The sequence below is a fragment of the Poromitra crassiceps genome, assembly GCF_964638095.1.
Source record: "Poromitra crassiceps genome assembly, chromosome: 17".
NCBI lineage: Eukaryota > Metazoa > Chordata > Actinopteri > Beryciformes > Melamphaidae > Poromitra > Poromitra crassiceps.
The window spans coordinates 34,543,327-34,557,321 of record NC_139635.1 but is presented as its reverse complement, the minus strand read 5'-3'; the positions used below and the strand labels follow the sequence as shown (position 1 = coordinate 34,557,321).

Below are 13,995 nucleotides of genomic sequence, written 5' to 3'. Positions count from 1 at the left end.
GGAACCCTGCAAGTAAAATGAGCGTATACATTCAGGTGGTGTTTCATCATAGATGCGTGGTCAATGGGTCAGCATGGGGGAAATCCTCCCGTTCGCCCCATTCAGCATAGTTAGCATTAGATGCTAGCCTAGCCCAGGCAGACAGCATCTGGGATTCAACCCCCACAGTAAACGCACATCTGAACAGAAGTCTATGTCCCTGCTGTTGAATCCCCAATCCTGTAGTGTGGAACATCACCTCCGTCTTTTGGTGAGTCAGCCCATTGAGATTAGCCTGGGTAAACCCATCCCCCACGTGACCTGCTCTCAGACCTGTTCTCAGTCACTAGTGACTGGGAACTGAGAGAGCAGGTCACGTGGGGGCTGGGTTTACCTAGGCTACATTGAGATATGGGGGGTTTTCTCCCACCATTCCCACCATTCGTCCTACTGACACAACAATACCGGAAGTAACGTTTTGTGGCCGTTCCCACACAGACCGACTGTATCTATGGTGGTGGGTGATGATGATGATGATGATGACGATGATGACGATTTACCTACTGACAGAGAATTTTATTGGTGAGATAGAAGTTGAACTAGTTCAGTCCTGCCTATCGGTTCAATCTAAGTGTACAAAAAGTTCATCTAATAAATACATAAATAAACGTTTCATGCAACAAGTGCACAGTGCCATGTTGTAAATGTTTAATTTGAGAGAAGATTTTGTCACATTGAGAGAACCATAACAGCAGGAACTTACATTTGTTGGTGTGAGGATAGAGCTCATATAGGCTGACTATAAATGTTCGACAGCAAACTGCTGCAACCACAAACGGAAACCCTGCCTGTCATTTTAGACTAAAACTATTGAATTTATGGTTTCAAAGGGATCTATCAATCTTGGAAAGGGTTCTTTTGACTAAGAGATTTGTCTACCCAGCTCTTATAGACGGTTTTAACTTGACAACAAAAACATTCTAAATTGAACCCCCGCTCACTTCCTGTTGCAGTGTTTGCTATGGACATAAAAGAAAAAAAAACATTCAAGTGCAGGACTGACCATTCCATGCAAACCGTCTATACAGCTGAGCAGCGAAAACAAAAGTAACGATGTCGAGTGAATATTTCTGCAGTTTGCCAAATGCTGAGAAAAAGTAAGTGCTCTAAACTAGTATGAAGCCTTGTATTGGTGGAAATTCCCCCGGATAAATTACTAATATAATTTGATGATTAGATATTGCATGCACTGGCCTATCTACAAATGAAATGATTACTGCATATTCAAACCAGTGTATCATATTAGAGAGACACAACTAATTATCTTCTTAATTAAAATTGGCTAAGTGGATGCCGGTGTGTGTGGCGGCAGTGTGGGTCACGATTGTGATATCATCAGTGATGTCTTCAGTGATGTCACTTGAGCAATTGTGATGTCATCAGTGATGTCACTCGAGCAACTGATTTGCCAACTGTAATGTCACTCAGGCAGTTGTGATGTCATCAGTGATGTCACTCGAGCAACTCTGATGTAGCATGAGCTGATGGCGCACATTTGCATTATGGCGCCTAGGTGGGTGGGTGGTGCCTGTCTGTCTGTCAGTCACTCAGATTTTGGAAGCCCGTGAGCCGGTGATTTCCATAACTGCAGCCATGGCGCATCATCTCCAGGGATACTGTTATGATGTCAGATATCTATGGCTAAACATGGTCAAAGTTCCAAAACTCGCAGTTGCATTTTCAGTAGTACCTTGGGTCATGTAGTTTAGGTAGGTTGTTAATTACAAACTATATTCATTATTAGTCCCATATTATTCTTTTATTTTTTACTAGTTTTAATTTAGTTTCTCCAACACTGTACTAGCTCTCCACCATAAAAGGTGTGTTTACATTTCAATCATGAGAGACTTGTAATACAATTTAACAATCTTTATTGAATCAGAATAGACAGTTTGAGTATGGCGTATGACTTCATGATGTGACGCTCCTCTTGCTATGAGAGAGGGGGCGTCAGTGCTGTATGAGATAGAAAATCCCCCAAAGGAATTTAAAGTTATTTTAGGAACTCGGAGAGTGAAAACAGGGGGTCATGGAGCTCGCCTGGGGTATGCTTTAGTCAGGTCATGGGCTGACAGGGGGAGATTTATGCATGCCGGGAGATGAGGGGCTGACTGGGGTTTTTTAGGCAATGGCAGGGATCCAAGGGAGTGGACGTGGATAGCCCGGGCATGGGCGCATTGATGAGAAAAAGGAGTTTGATCACCACCAACGAAGTGCTTGTTTCCTCTTTAGTCATGGAAGGAGGGATCTTTGGGCTGATAATATGGCGTCTTGCTCTGGTCGGATGTAGGATGCATAGGCTGATGAGGACCAGCGCCCCAGTTGTTGAAGGGAGGCGGAGGACACCCCCTGCATGGCTGCTGATGTGGCTGCCCCGATCCTGAACGAGTGGCTGGAATAGTTCTCTGCAGGGATGTTGCATTTCTGGAGTGTTGTCTTGAAGTGATGGATGAACCAGGATCTCGTCATGTGATGATGGGGAGAAATGAGGAAAAGGGGGGCCAAGGGACTAGTTGGGGGCCTGATTCTAATGTATTGAATCATGGCCGAGAAGGGGCAGAAGGGAGATTGGATGCGAGCAATGACTATAGAGCAGGCTCCGCCTACTTTGGTATGTTTCAGGGAGATGCTATAGTGGTCGGGGTAGAATTTTAAATCGGAGAGAGTTATGTCGCGTGAGGGGTTGAATGTGGAGGGGGATGTGAACTCGCTGATTCTGAGGAACCCATAAAAGGCCAGGGAAAATACGCACTCTAAGAGGATGTCTAGAAAGGTGGAGTTAATGCCTTGTCTGAGGTTGGTTAGCAAGTGCCGTAGCATGGGGAGAGTAATGGGACGCCGGGAGTCGGGGGCAGACGGAAAAGCTTTTGAAATGCCTTTCAATAGTAGTTTAACAACTGGATTTGAAAATAGACTGGGAAATACCGGGTCGAGGCACCTGGCGTAAAATTGGATACCTGCCACTAGGCTGTGAATGTAAGGAGGGCGGAGATGGCAGACATCTACGCAGAAAGTAATGAAGGCACATACTGTGGGAATTAGAACGGGGTGAACGGGCAGGTTGACGGAGAGGCAGAACATGGCAAACAGTCGCCAAGCCGCGTCGTAAGCTTTGATAGTGGAACTGGCCAATCCTTGCCTAATATAGGACTGGGCCGAGTGGAGTAAATGGGTGAGATGGGGATTGCGCTCTATGAGAGCGTGAGGGCAGAAAAGGAGGGGTGAGGCGTCGGAGTCGAGTCCGCTTCGGGGTAGAGTCTGCGGAACGCCTGGAAATTGAAACGGGAGAGGTGATCAGCGATTATGTTAATATGCCCGGGGATGTGCCTGGCGACCATGATAAAATTATGGGTGACGGAAAGCCAGGTTAGGCGCCTGACGAAAGGCATGATGGCCGGGGAAGATGATCGTCCCTTATTGATGATGGCGACTACTGCAGCATTATCGCATTTGACTGCTATCCTTTTACGTGCCCAGAAGCGCCCCCATATGTGACAAGCAGCCACTATCGGGTACATTTTGTATAATGCGGAGGACTGATCCAAGCCGGCAAACTGCTGCGGCCAAGTGCCAGCGAACCAGTGGCCTTGGTAGACCCCCCGCAAATCAGGGTTGTATTCTGAGTTGTGGTACAATAATAACAATTAAAAGATCACATTGTTGACCTCAACCAATTAATTATGATCATATCTCTCTATTATTCCCATATTATTCATTTTTTTTAACTACAGTTTTAATTTAGTTTACCCAACACAGTGGAGTAGCTCTCAGCCATAAAAGGTGTGTTTACATTTGTATATTGTAAACATTAGAGCAAATCCGGCTTGTATTTACACTTACACTTGTCCACGGCACTAGTCAGCTTTGTAGTCATTTGGGGGGAACAGTACAATAGGTAAGTATATTTAAGGGGACCGTATGGATGGTGTACAGGTGGGTCTTGTTCGACCGATTGTGGTGGGCCAGTGGGCCAAAAATGCCAGGGCCACTTTCTTGTCCCAGTCCAGCCCTGTCTGCTACCTGACCCGAACCTGACGGGACCTGAGACCTGATAACTATTTGGGCTCAGGTCGGTTAGGGCCTACATTTTAGGCCCGTGCAGGGCTCTAGACTGTACACGCCTTCCAGTACGTTCTTTAGTGTGAGAAAAGATCTCGTAGGCTACTGACTGTAGATGTGTTCTTCCATAGTAAACTGCTGCAACCACTAACAGAAAACCTGACTACCCTTTTAGACACAATCTCACTTTGTTATTTTGCTCAATGTCCCCCCCCCCTCTTTATGGACATTATTTCCTTACACTAAATGGTGCTGTAAACTGTTTCTATGTTTAAGTTTATGCATATGTTGTGATAAAATATTGACTTGGTGTTATATTCGTAAAGTAAAACTAATGAACAAAATGTGATTTTGATCATGTTATGTCTTTTCACTTTACAGGGTCCAGTGATGTGAGCCGTGTGTTTGTGCTGAAGGGAGATCCTGTACATCTGAAAGTCCAGAAACCTGAGCTTCTGAAAGGAAATTTTGATATATCATGGAGATTCAAAGAAAAATCCAATGTAGTAAAATTAAATTATGGAGCGAAACCAATAGTCTCCAGTAGTTACACAGGAAGGGTTGAGTTTTCTACCGAAGATTACTCTTTGAAATTAAAGAATATCCAAGAAGCCGACAGTGGAGTTTATACTGCAGAAATGTCTGGGACTGATGAAAAGCAGTCAGTTGCTGAATACCATGTTACAGTTCAAGGTAGGTTCCTTAAGGTTGCAGACTTTGATAGAGAGTAGTACCTGCTGTCCTGTTTGTAAAAGCCTTTCAACCTCTGTCTTCCAGAGGGAGTGTCTCCACCTGACCTGACAGTGGACCATGTCTTCTCCAGCTCAGACTCCTGTAACCTCACTGTCACCTGCAGAGCTCAGGACTCTTCCATCAGCAGCACTGTGACATGTGACAAACAAACCTGCTCTCAGGAGGGAGGAGAGAGGTCAGAGGTCACCACCACTGCTGCCTCCCTCCGTGTTTACCTGTCCAGTGGTTCTATCATCTGTAACCATAGCAACCAGGTCACCTGGCTCGGGAATAAGACTGAACCCTGTCAAGTCCCTGGTAAGAGAAAGACAGACTGACATGCTGACACTGCAGATTAGAGTTTTAGCTTTTAACATTTCTTAAGGCAGAGCTGCATTGGAGGCACAAACAATCTGATTGGTTGAGTTTAGTTTGTTATGAGAGACACACAACACATGCATGGCTCTATTCTCCCCTTGGCCTTATTATCTCTGCTTCCAGAGCAGTTCCACCCCTCAGAAATGTTTGCAGAATTAAAACTGGAGGTGGGGGTGGGGGGAGCATTTGAGGCTTCAAGATATAAAGCTATGCAGCATGCTTTCTATTCTGCAGGGTGATTTGAAGTAGATCATTTTCTTTTTCTTTTTCTTTACAGGTCCGAATTCAAACCACTCATGGGTCATCAAAATTGTGATACCTGTCTTCATACTTGTAATATTAGCAGGATGTATTGTCTTACTTCTCCATCGTCGAAGGCGTCGAACATGTAAGTCCCAGGGTGCATCATTTCAACACAGAATGAAAATTCAAATAATCCATACAAAATCTTTTTTACTTGAAGATTAGACATGGAGCAGCAATTCACATGTGCATAGAGTACCATTTATAGTCAGACATTTTGATCTCTGGCCTAATTTTTTTTATCAAATTCAAAACCCTGCAAACGTTTTATTTGTGCAGGTCTAATGATGCTCCATAATGATTTTCATGTAATGTGTGCAAAATATGTGGCGCTAGTCAGATTTTATTAGTTTTACAGTTGTAGTAGTAGTAGTAGTAGTAGTAGTAGTAGTACTGTAGTAGTAGTACTAGTAGTAGTAGTAATAATAATAATAATAATAATAATAATAATAATAATAATAATAATAATAATAATAATAATAATAATAATAATAATAAATTAGAGTGGTGGTACCAGTGTATGAAAGTGTTGCCTTGTGTGGGCCATTAACCTCAGAAGATTACAGAGCTGTTGAATTTTTTACATGATTTTTAAAGTTTTAAAATGTAGACTGCTACTAGTGTTTTACAGTAGGCTAACTCTTAAGACACACTACATCTGGAACCAATACTATGTCTATGTCAGCTTATGGGCAAATTACACCACAGCCATCTTCTATAGGCCTTTCTTATATTACTCTTACTGTCAAAAAATAGTGTTCTAACTTTAGAAGAAAATGATAAATTAAGGATGACTAATGGCAAATTGAAGCAAAATGTCATTATGGTATGTACATCATGTCAGTAAATGGCTAATGTATTTTTTCTAGATGAAAGACAGGCCATTGTTAATACAACGTATGCTGTTCCCCAGGTAAGACTAAAAGATTTTCTTTATATAACCTTCGACATTGATGAGGATACTGGACTTTCAGATGTTCAATAATTTATTGATTACCTGATGAGGATGAAATCGAATCGAATCTAATCTAATAGAATAGATACAATTAAGAGAGCTGATCTTTTCAACATTAGAATGAGAATTAGAAATTTGCCTGGGTGACATTCCAGAGATAATGTACAGTAGCCTAGTTCCTCCCTCATGAAAACGTACTACTGAATCACTACTCATCACTACTACACAATATCTACACAAAACCTACTGTTCCACTACTTGATTGCTATTGAGATGTGTAGTGATTTATGTAGTGATTTCAGTAGTAATGAGTAGAGAATTGGCCCCTTTCACTACTGATCACTATTGGTGATTACTACATAATGACTATTTAAATCACTGCATGATTACTACTTAATTACTTCTGTCTCACTAGCTTTTGGGAAATGACTATATAAACATACTATCCCTTCACATTTATTATTGAATATATACAATACTTACACATTTACTACTGTATGCCTTCACAATCCCTATGGAATTACTACATCCTTCTATATGTGTAGTGTTTTATCACTACTGATCACTATTTAATTTAAACCCTTTTGAATTACTATTGAATCACTGCATGATTATTACTTAATTACTTCTGTCTTACTATTTAGCTTTTGGGAAATTACTACATAAAAACTATTCATTCCTTCACATTTATTATTTAATTACTAAAGAATGCTTACACATGTACTGCTCCATGCCTTCACAATCCCTACTACGTCCTTCTGTAGGCCTATGTGTAGTGTTTTAGCACTACTGATCACTATTGGATTTCTTTCATTTCTACACAAACCCTTTTGAATTACTATTGAAAACTGACACATTTGCTACTAGTTGCCTATTCAGTATCATGCTGTATTATCATGCATATAAATTATTCTTATCAAACAAGAATGAGCTTACACAAGCTTTATTTCAAATACATTTATTAAATTGACTGGATATTGTCTTATGTATTTACACTTAAAAAAGATCATGTACAGCATTTCAATCATGAGAGACCAGTGGGTAGAATTTAACAAGCAAGCTTTATTCACAAATGGCATGGCGATTAGATCTATGGCATGAAATGGCATGGCAACTAATTCTATGGCATGGCAGCAGACTCGGACTAGGATAGAGAACCCCCCCCCCCCCCCCCGTAAGGGATTCTTCAGGAGTAAAGACATTGGTGGTGGACTGGGGAGGTGGGTGGGGCGAAACATAGCTTCAGAGGATTACACATATTGGGACTACACATATTCACTATAAGCAAGTAGTAGAAAATGTGTCAGTTTTACCAAGACTTCCCGGGTATTTGGTAGGGATGCAAATTTTTATCAATTTCCTTAATCGATTAATTGGTCATGTTAACGATCAATTAATCATTATATTAAAAAACAGCTTTTGACATACAAAATAGAAAATAGAAAATGGAGGGTTTTACAAGGGTCTTTAGGCCTACCCAACAAGTTGATTAACCAACTAAACGTCCTGCATTAGCTGTCCTTGTGCTGGACATGCTGTATTTCAACATTGTATTACATGTTTACAATGAATACTGTTATGTTTTTGACTGTAATTCTCCCACACTGGACTTTCTGCCTGCTTGGTTGGCGTTCTTCTTTCTCTGTATGAGCAGTGAAAGTTAAATTTAGCTCTTGTGGTGTTAAATCATTTCAGCAAAGAAAAAAAAAGATAATATAGCACATAGCCTACATTGTCGAATAATCGGTTAACATATAGTTTGATCAATGAAATGCTTAACGATCGATTAATCAATTGTCGATTAATCATTAACATCCCTGGTGTTTGGTGCTCTGCTGATGCTGGAGATGGGCTGGCTTCATTAAATTGTCAGCTGACCTTAAATTGTAATCCCCAATCTTTCCATGTACCTGCGTATTAACCTTTGGAAAAGTATAATACTATAATCCAATAAAATTTACATTATGTTGTAAGTGCATCATGCTGAAGATCAGTGATTCTGAAACCTTTTCATATCAAGGATCTCGAATTTAGCACACATTATCTGATGAGAACTTTTTAACTCAAACTCAAATCTGAGAATATTGTTTATTGTTAGATATGCTTTCATTGATTACATACATTTGCTGGGACCCCCTGGAACACCTCAAGGACCCCTGGTGGTCCCCATGTATATGACTATTTTTAAATTTGTCTTAATTGCTTGGAGTATCAATGTTACCTTTTCCAAATATGAAACACTGGAAGGCTATTGAAAAGTCAAAATAGCAAAACAAATAATCAAATTTTATATGTTTATTTCAGTTTGCTTATAGAGCGCAACCTGTGGATCAGGATCATTCAGCTGATGCTTCAGTCCCTCCTGGAGACACCACCATCTACAGCGCAGTACAGCCTCAAGCACCCGGGACCCAAGCTACCTGCCAGCCTAGCTTGTATGCTGCAGTTACCAAGCCTGCCAGGCCTTGAAAGACTCATCAGATTTTCTATTCTGTCAGGTGTGTACAGGTGTGTGGACCCCAATGCAGAACAGAGAGGCAGCAGGCAAGGTTTTAGAAGCAACAAAGATTTTACTGAAACTTTAAATACCAAAATAACAAAACCCACTAGCACAAGGCTAGGCTAAACTCCAACAAACAAGGCTTGACACACTGGTAATTACAGGAGACAACAAAATACATACGATACCAACGAGAGGAAAGACAATGACTCGACAAGGACTACATACAGACTGAGACAATTAATATATAGACACAGGTAACTAATGAAACATGAAGGACAGCTGGGAAGGCAGGAACACAGAGGGCAAATCGGGAGAACTGATTGGTGGGGAGAACTCAGGTATTAGGGCAGACCTAGTCTCAATGCCAGACCCATGAGAGTTTTTAGGCTGATACACTACGTTACTGCATGCTGCAGAGCTCTCTCTGGGTCTGGGACACTTTCCCTCAGCCGGCTGGTTATGGGAGGGAACCGTTCACTTTGCCAGTGATATGCCAGTGATGGATTCAGTCCTCCCCAATCAGTAACGTCTTTGCGATCAGACGACACGGGAGGCGGGAGCCGGGAGGCGGGAGCCGGGAGGCGCAGCCCATTTTTCAAACCGCTCTCTCATCACCCGCCTTCAAAAACCAGCAGTGGCTGTGAAGTGGCACAGACTCATTTACTGTATGTAGTATGCGGAGCGCAGCGATTCAACGTAATTTGAGTCTGGGGAGAGACTAGGGCAGACCTAATACATCCATGGACCATGGGGCAGAGTCAGACTAACGAGGACACATAGGCAACAGGTGGGAGGAAAAGGCAGACTAACGAGGGAACATGGGCAGGTGGGGAGAAGACAGAGACAAGGAATAAACATAAGAACAAACTCATAAATAAATAAATCTCATCTGCTACAGCCATTGGATTTGTATCACAATTATATCAGGAGATTAACAAGAAATTACCAATCACAACGGGAGAGCGGGTTAAAAATAGGGAGACTCCAGCGAGGAGTGTTGGCAAGTATAATCTCTAATGTGTGGCCCTTCGCTTACTTGATGTAAGTCAGTATGGCTCTCAGGAAAGAAATGTTGCCCACCCCTGTTCTAAATACTGTACATGTTTTCCTACTATTCTCTGCTCCTTTCATGCTGTCCTCTGCACTGCTCTGCTCTCCACTGCATTCTGTCTGCTCAGTTCTCTTTTCCTCTAAGACAGGCTACCAAATAAACTTTTCATTGGAATTCTGTTATTAACATGAAATCAGAATCAGAATCAGACTAATTTTATTTGCCAATGTATGTTTTCACATAGCCTACTAGGAATGTGTCTTGGTGTGGTAGATGCTCATTAATATTGATAAGATCAAATACAAGAAATAAACAAATGTTGGTCTCGACCGAGTTTCAAGATGGAGACCAGTCACAATAGCAATCAGCTTTCAACATACTGTAAGTCAAGTGTGACGTCTGTTATGACGTGTGTCTCGTGACTCATCACCCCATCCTCTATAGCCAATCAGCCCCTGTCAATATGATGTCCGCTATGCCGTCGCTGCTGAGCCTATGACATGGCAGTATATATAGCCATGGTCATCGCATCATCAGCCTCTGCCTGGCCGTTCACCTTAGTGTTGGCTGTACCTGGGCCGATCGTCTTCTCGGGAGCTGTGTTTTGCCCCACCCACCTCCCCAGTCCACCACCAACGTCTCGACTCCTGAAGAATTCCCTACAGAGGGGGATTCTCTATCCTAGACTGAGCAGATGCCCTCCTCTCTCACCACAAGAAGAGGGTCATCTTACCACGGAGTCATTACGCCAAAATTAGTTGCCAAGCTATTCGTGAATAAAACTTGCTTGTTAAATTTTACCCACTGGTCTCTCATGATTGAAATAAAATATAAAGGGTCTAAAGACTATAAAATATTACAAAGTGATTTCGATTTTAACAGATATATATATAGTATTAACAGAGTATAAACAGACTTGTAAAAATATTGCGTGAGTGGAAACATACCAAACTCATAAAATATTATAAAAGGATACAGATATTGATGTAGAGGTAGCAAAAGTAAGTGAGCTTGGTGTTGACATGGTTTGCAGATAAGTGACAGTCAGAGTAATAACATATGTACAGTCAGAGTAATAACATATGTACAGTGGTAAGGTGCATGATATAGCAGCAGCAATGAGATAACAGAGTAACACAATATGTACAGTGGAAATAAATCATATTTACCTTTTAAAGGAGAGGGTTGACACTGCATCCTCTCCACTGCATTGTCTCCTCAGTTCTCCTCTCCTCTCTGTAAAAGGCAATTGACAGACAATGAGAAGGTTACTAAATGAACTCTCCATATAAACAAATTTTAGGCTACCAAAACTCTTCAATGGAATTGTGTTATTAACATGAAATAAACGAGATTCACCTTTTAAAGGAGAGAGTTGACACTGTCTGCATCCTCTCCACTGTTCTACTCTCCTCTCCACTGCATTCTGTCTCCTCACAGTTCTCCTGCCACTGCTCTGCTCTCCTCTTCACTGGATTGTTTAATCTCCACTGCATTCTGTCTGTTCAGTTCTCTCTTCTACACTTCCATCCTGCAGTCTCTTTCTCTCCTCTGCATGTCGTCTCCCATCTCCTTTTTCCCACTGCTTGTATCTCCTGAAGTCTCTTATCCATGCTGTCTCATACAGTATCTTCTGGATGTTTTCTCATCTACTCTCATGCCCACTGCATACTGTCTCCTCTCCTCTGCATGCATGTTTGATGTTTTACAACATTTGGTTGAATTCTCTACCCAAAACGTTACCATCCTTCTCCACCTGTTGCTCTCCTCTCAGTGTCTTCTCACTCCCTTCTCTCCTTCCTTTGTTTTTCCTATTATTTTGACTGGAAGAACAAAACACCCACAAATTATGCATTTTGCAAAAAACAGTCGTTTTCATTGTTGCAAATAAATCTAACCTAAATGTAGCTGTTTAGGTATTTGTATTACAAACTTTAACATTAATCAACAATGGTTTGGTTCTAAACACCAGCAACGCCAACGCCAATTCACCCACATAAAACTGTTTCATAGCAATTTAAACCTCAGTCGTTTTTCATGGATAGAGCCTGGGCAGTTTATTAAATGTGAGCAAAACGTTTTTTTTTCTCTCTCTCAAAACAATCACTATTGCAACAGCTGAGATGGTTAGCTTCTAGGCTAGCTAACACTAGTGGACATTGACGGACCTCACTGACTTAAATTTTCAACAATAAAGACTAGATATATGTGTCAAAGATGCCAGGCAGGCACGCACCAATGTCTGGGAAAATTAGAACGTTTTTGTTGATGATGATAAATAATAAATGATAATAAAACGAGTTATGTTAGCCTGTAGGTTCTTTGGCCCCAAACAGAAAGCATTAATTGACGTGCCTCATTTGATGCGTGTCAATTGCTGCTTTAGCACTGTAGGCATCAGATAGGCTACCAAATACCAACAGCACAGAACCATCCGTATTTTGGGGAAAATGTCACTAATTTATATGTAGACAGGCGCAACCGATGAATAAAAAAGATGAATAAAAAGTTGTTATACCATTTTGAGCCCCTGTCAGTCAGAGGCTGTAATTGTCCTACCTGTTTCTTCTTTCTTTTTTTCTTTATACAGGGGGAGTCTCACTGAGAGTAGTCTCACTGGCCAGCCTCTGGTATAAACCCTCCCCTGCTCTACAGCTGCTCTCCCATTGGAGCGACTGTTTCAGTCGCTGCCGGATGTCCACTCCCCGCTTATTACAAGCTCTGTCATTGGCTCTGGGACACAGCAGGAGTCGTATCCCACCTCCCATAAACAGCATAGCTCCACTCCTGCTCTCAGCCATCCATAGACAATGTGTTGTCCACTGAGAGAGGAGAAATACTTGATGATGATGATGGCCCATATTGCAGAAAGATTTGGGTATTATAATATGGGTGTGGCAAGTGTTAATGGTGGAGCAAAGTGGAGGGGTGAGATGAGAAAAGAGGAAGTCAGAGAGGAGCAGAGTGGGACAGAAATGGAAGTGAGGCAGAAGATAACTCCGGAATTCCAGGGGATGTCTGAAAGGGGCTATACATCTAATGTGATCTAATGACATCAATGCAACTGAGGAGGCGAGGAGAAAGAGGCAGAGGATGAAGCCGTTGGAACATGATTTATGAAGTGACGGAGGATGGAAGATATTTCAAGCAGAACCGTTTTATGAAAATGGGTAACGCTTTAGAATACAGCCCGCAAATAAGCATGTAGTTATAGTATAACAACGGGGTTTAGGGCTGTAGTTATAGTCTAACTACGGGGTTTAAGGAGTGAATTAATACTTTAACTAGAGGGTAACAAGATCTGTACTTATAGTCTAACTACGGGGTTTAAGGAGTGTAGTTATAGTATAACAACGGGGTTTAAGGAGTGTAGTTAGGCTGGCTTTACACGGTGAAACTTGCACGCAACTTTAGTTGCATGAAACTTAGGTGAAACCAAGTTGCAAATGAATTGCATGGTATAAATCCTTCTGCAACTCACTTGAAACTTCTGTGAAACTCAGCCGCAACAGTTGCAAAGCGCTCAACTTTGTGGAACTAGTTTCATGCAACAGCCAATCAAAATGCTGAGAACCAGTCAGCTGATCACATAGGCTCTGGCTGTCTGAATCAGTGCGCAGTCTCAGAAGACATCTATATGTCAATATCCATTTATAGTCATAGCGCCCCCTACTGGCAACACAGAAAGTGGTTTGTAACTCGGCCGGACATGGTCCCACGCGCACCAAAATCCACATGTTTGATGAGCATCCCAGCCTGAAGACATCTAGTTGACCATTTGGAGTTATCGGCAGAGCGCCCCCTACTGGCCACACAGGAAGTTGGAGTAACTCCATTGTAGATTGTCCAATCTGCTCCAAACTTGTCATGCATGATAAGTGTCCATGCCTCAAGCCATCTATGTGTCAATATCCATTTATAGTCATAGCGCCCCCTACTGGCAACACAGAAAGTGGTTTGTAACTTGGCCCTACA

The 13,995-nt window shown here is 41.8% G+C and overlaps 1 long non-coding RNA gene across 1 annotated transcript; it reads left to right on the top strand.

Annotated features, from left to right (window-relative positions):
* Positions 1 to 6,380: 6,380 nt before the first annotated feature.
* LOC310791836 lies at positions 6,381 to 13,209 on the top strand. Its single transcript, XR_014553454.1, has 3 exons — positions 6,381 to 6,424; positions 8,771 to 8,964; positions 12,611 to 13,209. It is a non-coding gene; the product is annotated as an uncharacterized lncRNA (long non-coding RNA).
* Positions 13,210 to 13,995: the final 786 nt, after the last annotated feature.